The sequence below is a fragment of the Passer domesticus genome, chromosome 3 (genome assembly GCF_036417665.1).
Source record: "Passer domesticus isolate bPasDom1 chromosome 3, bPasDom1.hap1, whole genome shotgun sequence".
Taxonomy (NCBI): Eukaryota; Metazoa; Chordata; class Aves; order Passeriformes; family Passeridae; genus Passer; species Passer domesticus.
In genome coordinates, this window is record NC_087476.1 from 61,710,714 (window position 1) to 61,722,672 (window position 11,959).

General features: G+C 42.9%; 1 protein-coding gene across 5 annotated transcripts in view; it reads left to right on the plus strand.

Moving 5' to 3' along the window:
- Positions 1-11,959, plus strand: part of TAGAP (T cell activation RhoGTPase activating protein) — a 45,423-nt gene that overhangs the window by 23,362 nt on the left and 10,102 nt on the right. The window contains exon 2 of one of the 5 annotated variants that reach the window (XM_064413450.1): positions 11,124-11,188. The exons of the other annotated variants lie outside the window; for them this stretch is intronic. The gene's annotated coding sequence lies outside the window, so the exon portion shown is untranslated. The remainder of the gene's footprint in view (positions 1-11,123; positions 11,189-11,959) is intronic. 5 annotated transcript variants of the gene reach the window in all.

Here is an 11,959-nt window from a genome sequence, read left to right on the forward strand (position 1 = left end):
TAGAAAATATTTGCAAAAGGTTAAGTTTCCTACTCTGAAAGGAAGATTTGTTTGTTTGATTGTTTTTGCTCTGCCTCTGATGATGCCTCATACTGCAAAGAAAAGAAGAATCATAGAGAGGTCTGTGAGCTGGCTGGCAGTGGTCCTGGGAACCAACCAGGATCTGGGGAGATCTGGAGAAGAATGAAGCTGCCTCGGGTCATGTCTTTCTCACCTTGCCTTGCAAAACCCATATTCTCCATCTGCCTTTTGTCTTGGAAGTGGGGAGGATGACAGAGGTGCTGCTGTTCTAACATTGCTATCAAATGAGTCTCTCATCTGATGGGACACTGAGGCACCTCAGGAACATGGCCAGACACAGAATGTGCCCCAGTGGCTTGGACTGATAAATGACGTTCAGCATATTTAGAGTGCAATCTATATGTCTCAGGGTTATGTCACAGAAGAGTTATTTGTATTTATGCTGATGGATACAGGTGTTAGTGTGTGTGTATGTGTGTGTGAATGTGTGTGTGTTTTTGAGTTTCTGAAGGTCTACAAAGGAAGTAATCTGTGAGAGGTTGAAATCCCCCAAGAGAAAAATGTGAAAAAAAAAAAAAATAGCTTGAAGTCACCCACAGGTGGTATTGACAAATAACTGTTTCCCAGGGGTCCAAGAGAATTTTTGCCTTGTTTTGGGCTGACTGAAGGCTAGTTAGTGAGGCATGATTGTGACAACTATTCTTCTCTGTGTTTCCAAATATTCTGAAACCTTTCTCTGACTTTTTCAAGTGTATTGTGGTTTGTAATCACAAACCTAAGTCAGTCAGCTGCTGTGAGGCTGAAAGAAGCAATGGTTATCTCAGCACTGGGGGAAGACCCAGTGGGGCAATGATGACCAGCATTTCCCAGAAAACAGAGCATTCTGGTCATGGGAATGATCAGTTCAGCAAATTTCTCAAACAACAAAATGCACACAGTTGCTTTCAAGAGAAAAACACAAGTCAAGTTATGTCACTTGACTGGCAACGAAGTCAAGAGCTCATTAAAAAGAAGTTGAGTGTATCTGAGTTGTAGAAACTTTTCATGCTTGCATCTGAGTTGTAGAAAACTTTCATGCTTGCACAACAAGCCACCAGGCACTGAGGCAAGAGACCGAGCAGTTGTCACAGATCTTGTGATGCTGGCTGTCACGTGAGCCAGGTTTGCAGAGAAAATCTCTCTGATGTGCCTTTGAGACAGTTACTCAGCAGATCAGCTGCCACGGCCCTGGTAGAAAGCTTTCTATGCCCCTCACTTTGTATCATTCTGTATGCTTAAACCTTTGCTCTCAGGAGTCCTTAGCAGCCTTAATGAGAGAAATGGGCAAAAACCCCCAATCTCAGCAAGGTGAACCTGGCCAAACTCTTACCTTTCTGTACTCTCTTGTAGATTGCTACAAGTCTAAAAGTTATTATAACTGGCCAGATTAAAGGGACTGTTTTGCCCCTTCTTCCTTGTTAGTTCATTGCATGGAAGCAGATCCCACTTGTAGTTTTTATCAGCCTCCCACACTCACACCTCTCAGAACCTGCCAGTTCCTCTCTGAGGAGGAGGGTGGTCTGAAGAAATGCCACCAGTGATTAGTTTTTGAGTGCACAGTGGGCTGGAACATCCTCTCACTGGCACCTGCTATTATGTAGCCTTTACAGGAGGCCCTTGCTGACATGTGCAGTCCCATCTGCTGATCTGCCTCTGCTCTCACTCCTTTTTTGCCTGCTTTCTGCTTGGTCTGGAGGCATAAACCCAGCTCCTGTCCTGGGAGTGTTTTGCACCCTGTCCCCTGGGCAAAGCTGAGGATCTGGACCCAGCTTAGGGCATCTCCAATGGCAATGGTTATTACAAAACCATCAGGAGACATGAGACACGGGAATCCCAGGCTTCTTTTGTCATAAGGGAGGCACGAGAGTGGTATGGACTCATGCTGCTGAAGGGAACCTTGGCACATAAATGAGATGCTCTTCAGGGCATAAAAGAGCAGAGTGAGAGCTTCTGCTTGGAGAGGAGTTCAAGAGCAAGGTGCTACTGTTGAATACTGTGAGCAGCATGGGTGGAAGGAAAATGGTGATGTTATTTCCTAATTGTCTTTGACAACATTTGGTACTTTCTACCTCCTTAAGCTTAGTGGGCTTGAAGAAAATAATGCAATGTATCACTCTATCTTCAAGCCTCTTCTACAGAGAGCTGCAGGTACATCAAAGGTTTGTTACTAGCTGCTCTTCTACTGAAGGGTAACCATTCCTGGAGGTGTTCAAAGAATTGTGAGCGTACATGCACTCTCCACAGGATAGTAGGATCAGGTTAGCCAGCATTAATGGGGTGAGGCTCAGTGACAGTTGGGGAATCTGTAGTACAAATCAGCCACGACGTGTGCAAGTGCCATTATCCATAATCAGACAATACACTGGGATGGTTTCTTGGTTTTCCCTACCCTTCTCTTATTGTTATGTATTATATGGGAAGATCCCAACATCTCCTGAATTCCTGCAAGATCTTAATGGGTTTTGTATTTTACACTTTGCAGTTTTACACTGTTCATGAAAGAAAATCATACCTTCCTCATTTTCCTGGGGTCATGTGTATCCTTTTTTAAATGCAAGGTTTGTGGAGAAGGAATGGTTCCTGCCTGTGCACATGATTATTAGCAAAGTCCTGTTAAAGGCTTATACACATGGTACCATGGTAAGGATGTGCCAAAGGATGTCAGTGATTCAGTGCCCACTTACAGTAAAGGATATTGCACTGAAGGAACATCTCACTGTGGCCCCAAAAGTTAGTCCAAGGCAGAGTTCATTCAGAGCAGCTCCTCTAGGGACACAATGAAATCTCTTCATTCATAAGATTTTGGCTGGAACTAGATCTTTGAATCATACTAATTTTTTTAGAGACGAGTCATTGACTGAAAGCACAATTTAGAGCAATTCATCTCTGAATCCCAGCTTTGCGATGTTTTTGTGCCATATTTTGGTGACAACTCAAATCAAAACCTAGATACTGAACCACATCCCTTTTCTCTCTGTCCCCCCAGACCTCGAATTTCAGGCAAGCACCCTGATATTAAATCCATCCTCTGTATTATCTGGTGCAGTCTAACTCATGGTTATATGTTTTTACTATCTATTTTCCTCTAGAGGTGCTTTGGGGGCTGCATCAGGTAGACTCCCTGTACTTTTCACTGGTACTGAAAAAAAAAAGGATCAAATGGAAAGCACTGCCTAAATGCAGGATAATTTTATCTCAGCCATGCTTAGTGCACAGTAGTCATGAAGAAGAAGAGCAAACTGCAAGGAGTAATATCTCATGCTGCTGGAGCCTGCCTGACCTCTCCCTGACACTAACCTCATCCAAAATATGCCAAGGTAGTTAGATTTTCAGCTCCCATTTTAATTCAGGCTGACTGGGTGATTAAAAAAGCAATAGGTCCCTAAGTATCTTTGAGGATCTGGTCTTTGGCTCCAGCTCCTCACCAGAGCCCTCAATAGTAACTCCCCAGCACAAGGATGCCCTGAGCTGCCAAGGCCACCTCCAGCCTGCTCCCACTGAAATGGTGCAGAAGCTGAGGCAAAGGAGATAAAATCCCACCAGAGGGCACGTGCTGTTTCCATATCCTCTTCTCTTCCAAGGAACAGGGACTAGGATGATACCCATACCATACAAAGCAGAATGCTCAGACGTGTATCATTGTGAAACTCCCATTCTGTGGTTCTTAATGGAAATTCCCCATTTTGAGAACAGAAGTTTTACTAAAAGCGATAGACTATTTCATGACAGCAGGCTTTTATAAGTGCTCTCTCATACAGCCACAATCCAAAAACAGAGGCCTGGGATTTTTTCCCATTTTCTGTGGAAACTTATCCCTGTTTAATTCTGAACACCACCTAAACAGAACGGTGGTATTTTATACCTGGGATGCCTGGAGAGCCAGGCTGTAGGAATGGGACCTTATTTGGTTATTCCTACAGGGGTACAGAAACAGCCACACAAACCACTGTGGGAGAAGGCAATTTTGGCGGGAAAATTCATTCTGCAAGACTGGTGGCGTCTTGCACATTGAGAAAAAGAGAACAAACAAAAACTGAATTTTGAGGAACTAAAACTTGGATCTGCTAAGCAATTGTAAAGAATAAAAAAGAGAAGGAAGAGAGGAGAACAACCAGTGTCTGACTGTAATTTCCTTTGAATGAATTATCTCTGTATAAGAAATTAGGCAACTACTTTCAAGCTGATGAAAATTGTTGATATTTTTTTTTCAGTCAGTAAAACCTCATCCAGCATTTAGAAACTGAACTGGAAAATACAGGCATGTGTTTTTTTTTTCTTATTTTCATTAAAATCACCTTTTCTACAGAGAACACTGGCCAAACCACAAATTTCTGTAAGGTAAGCTAAGGAAAAAAAAAAACCACTGGTTGAAAAAGAGAGGATATTGTTCCCATTTGTTTTTGGATTCTTCCCCTGCTCTTAAAAATAAGTAATCTGTGGGGTATAAAATGGGCCTTTGTCTCTTGACTGGGTACTCCAGTGTACTGAAAGTGAAAGAACAGAATTTCAAGCTCTGAAGTGATACATTAGCCCAAATGCAATGATTTTCATTGGCTCATGATAAGAGTAGAGGAAAGGGACAAACCTACTAATTACAAGGATAAAGCAGTGATTTCTGCCTTGGTACCAAAAGCATTCAGTTCATCCTCCAACCCAGCATGTTCAGCTGAGCACTTGTCTGTGCACTTTTCAGAAAAGTGATGAACTGAATTAAATACTTTGGCATACTGAACATCTCAACATTCACACAGATGGTGTCACAGTGGTGGAAAGGAGTGTTCACTGCCTTGTCATTGGGATGTAGAGCAAGTAGTCAACTTCTATACATATGTCCATCCAATCACCATCCCAGTGATTTTTTTGAAGATTAGATATGAAGTTTATGAAGTTGGCAGCTACCTCTTACCTTCAGCACTTCTTCTATGTTGAATATACAAGGCAAGAACCTTCTTAGGAGCTTGAAGATACAAAGTAGTTGCAATTACTTCAGTGCCATGCAGCTCTTCCCAAGCTCACATTGAAGGAAGCAACTCCTCATAGAACATGTAGACATCAGGTGACACCACTTCCACTCTCAGCCTGATGATGAAAGCATAGCCTCTGCTGTGACCATGCTGGAGCCCCCATGTCAGATCCCTTGCCAGAGGCCAGGCAAAGGGAGGGGAGTTCATGCTCAGAAATGTTTCTAATTACACAATCTAGATAAAATGGCTGGTTCAGTCACCATATTGAATGCTTATTTCACTGGCACATCATAACATGTTGTCACATTTTCATATATTATGCTGATGATAAGCTGAATGCTTAAAATAAATGTGTATGTGATATGGCCAGAAGGTGACTGCTGCATTCTGATGTGGCAAGTAGAACTGCAAAGACCCTGGAGGGACAAGCTGTTGTCCCAGCAAATAATGCCCATTAAAAAAAGTATTTTTCTCACGGGCGAGGCACTTCAAAACATGCTTTCATTTGCCAAAAGGTTTAGCCAGGAGGGCTAAAATTAAGGTCTCCTCTTTGCTGTGTAGTGCATAGGAAGCAGGAGAGGCAATAGCTGCTGAACTATTTACAGGATTCTCCTGTATGTACCAGTTTTTACCAAAAGATATCAAAGCACCTTATGCAGTGCAATGACCTTTTATTTTCAGCACATTATTAATAAGAAACTGAGGTATCAAGAAGGCAGGCTACCTTTCAGATGTTGCATGGAAAATCAAATGGCAAACTGAAGCATCTCTCAGAGTTCACCCACAAAATCTCAGCATGAAGACGCAATTACAGTCTTTGGTTAGTCTGAAAATTCCCTAATAGGGGGATTACTGTGTTGTAGCTTGTTTACATTTATGGGTTGATGACTGAGTGCTGAGTAAGCATGTTCCATTGTTAAAGTAGTGATTTTTTCCATGTTTGTGACGTTCATTAGGGCTGTTCCTTTAAGGCCAGAATGAAAATATTATCTGCGTTGTTTATTCATGTCAGTCTCACACTTATGACAGGTTTATGTTGCAGCACACTCTCATCCAAAGAAAACTGTGTGAATATTTGGTTCGGGAAGCAAATAGAACCAGGGAGGAGGGAGGAGGAACAACCATTGGGATGTAAGAAAGGCCTTGCAAACTCCTCTTCCAGCAATCTGGCTCTCCTAAAACAGCCCAGACAGGTGTCAATTACTATGATATGTTCTATCCTCAAACATTGTTTTGCTGAGTATAGCACCGGAGGTGGTAATGTAATGATTCCAAGAGGTTAAATTTGAAAGATAAACTCTGGAGATTTTTGTATAATGCAACAATAGCTACTTTGCCCTGCCACACACTAAATGGAAGAAGAACTCCCTGACACATGTACCATCATCTTCATTTTCGTGTAACTTACAGGATAATGAGTGTTCATGTTTATTCTCTGAATACAAAGTTTAATTAAGTTACACAAGGAAAAGATCAGTTCAGAGTGTTGCACAAGCATAACTAAGACTCTGTAGCAAATATGGTCTTTGGCTTACACAATTGTTACTGCAGTTGCTGAACTGTACATCTTTTGGCTTAGCATTTTGAGATCTTTTGGTACATAAAGGAAAGAGGACTCCATCTCTCTTTGAAAAGACCCTTCTTGAAGTATTTCTGGAGTATCTGATCTTTTCTTAACAAGTAACTGATCAATAGAACCAGTAAAATTCAGAGCATTTCTTCCAACTTGTCCTGAGAGTGAAGGCAGACATTTCTTTTCAGACCTGAGGAATGGTTTTGTAGCTGTATCATTTGGTCTGGTTAAAGATATATCTTCCCCTCACAAAATTTCTTGCTATTTCTCACTAAGGCAGTTTGTGACTGTAAGAACACACACAGGTACTGTTTTCAGAGAAAAAAATCCCAAAGAAACATCCTCTTCTAAGTGGTAGAAAAAGTAAAGCTCAAACTAAGCACAAACAAACCTTTAAAAGGAAGTGGAAACTGAGAACAAATTCTTCCTTTCAAGTCTTCACCATCACTGAACAGGGAAATGGACATTGTGGCATGCAGGGTACTTTTTCTACATGCTCCTTAGTGTCATCTCTGTGCAGTGACTGCAGGACTGAAAGCAAATGCAGCGTCCAGAGCATGCACACAGAGGCAGAATGAGAAAAGGCACCATAACAGCACCTGGTTTGCACGTCAGCAGCATAAATTAATGGCCAACTTTGCAGGAATGCAGGCCTGAAGGGAACAGCCTGACCTTCAAGCTGGGCCCTCTCCAGCAATGGGTCAAACAGCTGACTGAACTCCAAAGATTTTTTCTTCCTCTGACCCCACTCTCCCAAGGGGGAGATCCCGGCTCCTGCTTGCCCTTCAGGGTGGGAATTTCTCCCTTTTTCCTGGCCTGGAAGTGTCACTGTGCTTTTGCAAACGTGAAGGTGAGGGGCTGCTCTGGCTCTGGGTGTGGCAGCCCTCAGTGCCCTCCAGTTGTGCTGGTTGGAGCTGGTGCCAGGGGCCAGCCCAGCCTGCCCTGTGCACCTCCACTCCTTGCACGTCCCTTTCTCCCAGAGGCCTCGTGATGCTCTGCAGCAGGAGGCAGAGCCCGTGCCATGAGAAGCATTTGCTCTCAGAAATCCTCATAAGGTAGTCATGCTTTAAAATGGGATAGCAGTACAGAAGTGGAGTGTTTATTTAAAACACTAACGGGGCAGCTGTTGCTAGTAGCAACAATATGGCAATCACCAGCTAATATGGAGATGTTTGTTTCGAATTTATCATCTTGATTTTGATGGGTGGCCAAAACTTCTCAGAACATTTTATTTTGCAATGTGTGGATGTGCAAGGACACTGACAGCACATGACAGCAAATAATCCTCTTGAAGCATGGGGTCAAATGTGCTCAGAGGAGTTCAGCTGTAGTTAGCAGAGTTGTCCCTGGAAAGATTTGCTTTGCCTGACACTGCTTTTGCCTGGAGAATGGAATCTAGACGTATGCTCATAAAAGTTCCTATTCTTGGTGAATTTAGTGGTGTTGAGGACCTGAGTACTGGCAGTTGTACTTATTACTTAGGAAGTAGGTGACAACACAGGAATGACAAACTCACAAGGGCAAAACAATGATGAAGAATTTGGGGATGTTCCCATCAAACCCCTGTGGCTCAGAGGACGTCAGCTGGAGAGAAATGATGGGCAAAATCCAACTACTTCTGGTTGTTTCTCCTGGGCACCTATGGTAACAGCTGTGTTCATGACACTTGCAATGCCTGGAGCAGCTCCCACACTGCCAGGGCAGTGGTAAGGTCTTGCATTTCTGAGCCCACCTTTCTTTTCTAGTTTTTGTATCAACAGGACACACGTACAATGAAGCCCCAAATTACACTTTGGCCAGGTTTTCTTAGTCTTATTCCAGATTGGCTCCTAGGCCAGTGCCAATCCACAAATAATATTTAATGTGAAAGTGAATGTGACTTATGCCTGAAAAATCACATGCAAGTTAGAATTCAATGTCAAATCTGGTTGTTTTTTTTTGTTTCCCCTAATTCACATTTTGAGATCTAAGATAATTTTGATGCTGAAATTCAATGCAAAACAGAAGGTGCAGAAACAAGAGATATACAAGCCTACATTAAAAAAAAATCTAAAAGAAAACATTTGTGTTAATTCTGAAAACCAAAATCAAGATTCAAACCACTCTGTATTTGGTAAGAAGCATAATCTGTCCTTGACAGCAAATGAGCTTGGCAAAAAGTCACATCTAGTTTTCTGATTTGCAAATGAAGAACATGAAGCAAATTAAGTGAAAAACCTGGTGGAGTAACAAAAAAAGTAAGCATATCACTTTTCAATATTGTTTGAGTACCTTCAACCAGGAATTTTGAAAAGAACAGATTTCAGACTGAATTACACATGTTCTCTACTACTTTCATGTAAGTAAGCAAAAGTTTAGATCTGCATCCGCTCAGTCAGAAATGACAGGCAACTTCAGTTCCCTGATTCCTTTGGGCTAGTCACCTCAGGGAACAAAAGGAATGAGTAATTCCCAAGTATCACAGAGATATAATAGCAAGCCGAATGCAGACACAGTCAAACAGCAGCACAGACCCTTTGGAAAAATGGCCCATATGCTCCTGCCTTCCACAACTAAAAAAGCATCCAATGGACCCAGTCACCTGAGGATAAGTAAAAATCTTTAGAGCTGCCAACTGAGGCTTGGGGGAAGCACCCATGAAAGAATAAACAAACCATACTGCAAAGCAAATGCAACCGAAATGGTGTCACAAGAAGGGCATAGAATATACCCTGTGCTGTATTTATAGAGTTATTTTTGATTTGTAACTTTTTCCCATGCAATAGTAGCACAGTGTGTAGAAAGGTGGCGCAATCTAACCCACACTACCATCTAACGTTGACATCTAATTCAGGATAGAAATCAGCTGAACAGAGCTGGGAAAAACTGACAGTGCATTTCACTTTCCAAAGGCAGGTTTAGCATAAGCCCAGATTCTACCTGACTAAACCTGTAGGAGTTCAGCACCGGCTGGGTTGATGGTTTTTGTTCTGAATTGATACAGGTAGGAAGCAGGGACTGTGATCAAACCCTAAACCATGCCTATGCATCCCACAATAGGCTCTGGAGAGTGGTAGGAAATCAGAGCTGCCTTCAGAAGGCATCTATAAATGTGGCCTGTTTCCAGGAACCCACTTGCCACCTTGTTCTTTGAATTAATGGACAGATTGTACAGAGATTTCCCTTCCAAAAAACAACCAACCCAAGAGCTTTCTGAGTTTGGCACAACTGCTTTCCTTATTTTGGTAAATGTTCCTATTGTTCCCTGGGGAGACTGCAGCTGTGGCAGTGAAGACAAAACTGGAATACAATCCCTTTTCCACATGGAGAGGCACTGATGAAGGCTATTTCTGCTCTATATGGGCTTGAAAGAATCCCTGCTCCAGTCTCATTCCGCTGTGCCCTTCTCACAGCTATGCTCCTGCTGCCTCCTTGCTGGTATGATTACAGCGCAAAGGCGAGTTTCAGGATTCATTCTCACACTCCCTCCTTCCTAAAAGCCATGCTGTCAAACATTTGCAAAAGTAATAGAAATAAACAAAAGTGAGCTGTGGCTGGGGTTTTCCCATTTGTGGCTGGATAAGGAGAGAAGGAAACAGACAGTCTCCAGTCACAGCAGATTTATTCTTTATTTCTCTTTTTCACTGTCAACTCCTGACTTCTTTCTCATGCCAATTGATGTTGCTCTATTGCTATGGTCTGAAGTCCCTCACATAGCCACAGTGTAAGTGTAAGAGAAGAAAAGAGGAGAATATGCCTAGCTTCACTGGGGCTCACACAAAGGGCAAAATTGCCAAAAATCACCATTGGTCCATGTTTGCAGCAAGTGCTATATAAGCCCTCCCTCCACACACTGGCTGGGCAGAGGGCTTGGGAGTGGATCACAAAAGCAGCCATGGTCTGGGGGGGAGAAAGGGGCTGGCTGGGACCAGAGGAAGCACAAGCATCAAACTGATGTCCTGGCTTCTATAAGGAAAATGCTTCACATCCCAAGGGGCAAATCCAGTCCTTAGGAGGGCTGAATCCACCCAGGCTTGGCTGCTCTGCAGGACCCCTCTGCTCCTGCTTTCTTTCCAGTGAATGTAAAACACTTCAGCAGAACTGAGGGAAGCATCCTGGTGTACAGCAGGGGAAGAACTTCTACACAGGCTAGTCCTACAAACCCCTTACTCCACTGCCTCTCCCAAGCCCTGATCTTTGTGTAAACATCCAGCGTTTTTTGAGGACAGTGCATTCACTTAGTCAGGGATTGACTGGGAGAAACACATTGACTGCAAACAATTCCAGGTGTACCCAAGCCACCTGCCATCTGTTCTCCTTGCCCCAGGGCAGTGGCTGTGGTACAACAAACACATTGCTCTGATGCATTGTGGTGTAAGATCTGTACCAAACTGAGGGAGGAGTGGACCACAGCAAAAGTTTCAAGTCTGCAAAGCAGAACTGGGAGGTAGAGATGGAATCAGCCTCCTCAGGGAGAGAAGTAGTTCATATAAGGGAACTTAACTTGTAAACATCACATATGACAGGCCTTTTCTGTTAATATTCAGGGTGGAGACTGGCTTTGGGGACTACACCTTTTCCTGATGGGGAAGCTGTGAAGCTGCTCTGGCAAGTAGGTGTAAGAGCAGCTCTTCTGACCCTGGAAGCCTGCACACAGCTCTGCGATTTTTGGCAGGAATCAGCATGTGCTTGCTTACTGCTTTTCACAACACCAGCGAAGATTCCCTCTTGTTGCCATACAATTACTCTGCCAAACCACAGCATTTTAGGATTCTTGCTTATTTGTACTAAAATAGGCTGCTTTAAAGTAATTTTGGCATGATTTAAGTGTTTGTGATACACACCATAAAAGAGCTATTAAATAAAGAATGATATCAGGAGGGTAAAAAAATCAAATTGTTTTTCATATGGGCAGGCAGGCAGGCAGGCCTATACACACACCTTCCACATACAACAGCCATTATATCCCCACAATTGTTAATGGATAAGAACTAATTGTATAGAGACACAGCATTATGTGCCAGTGGACAGTCTGGTGATGTGCTATCAATACATCACCCATTACTGTATTATCTTCCCCTGGGAAACTCAAAGCCCAGTGCCCTGTGTACAGCCAGTGCCAGAATAGTAATCTAAGCTTCTGGCCTAGCTAAGCACCACCCATTAAACTTACATTTTCTTCACAAGTCACACATTTTCCAGATCAACACTGTGTCTTAATCATGAAACAGACTGAGCTCAGAAACACACCTCTACAAAGTGCTGGAAGTGAAGGGAAGGCAGAATTGAACTCCATAGGTCCCCTCTGAGATGCTTAACAGATAGGTATATTTGGATATATATTTAACAGATGTAATGAAAAATAGATGTTTCTTGTTGAGGA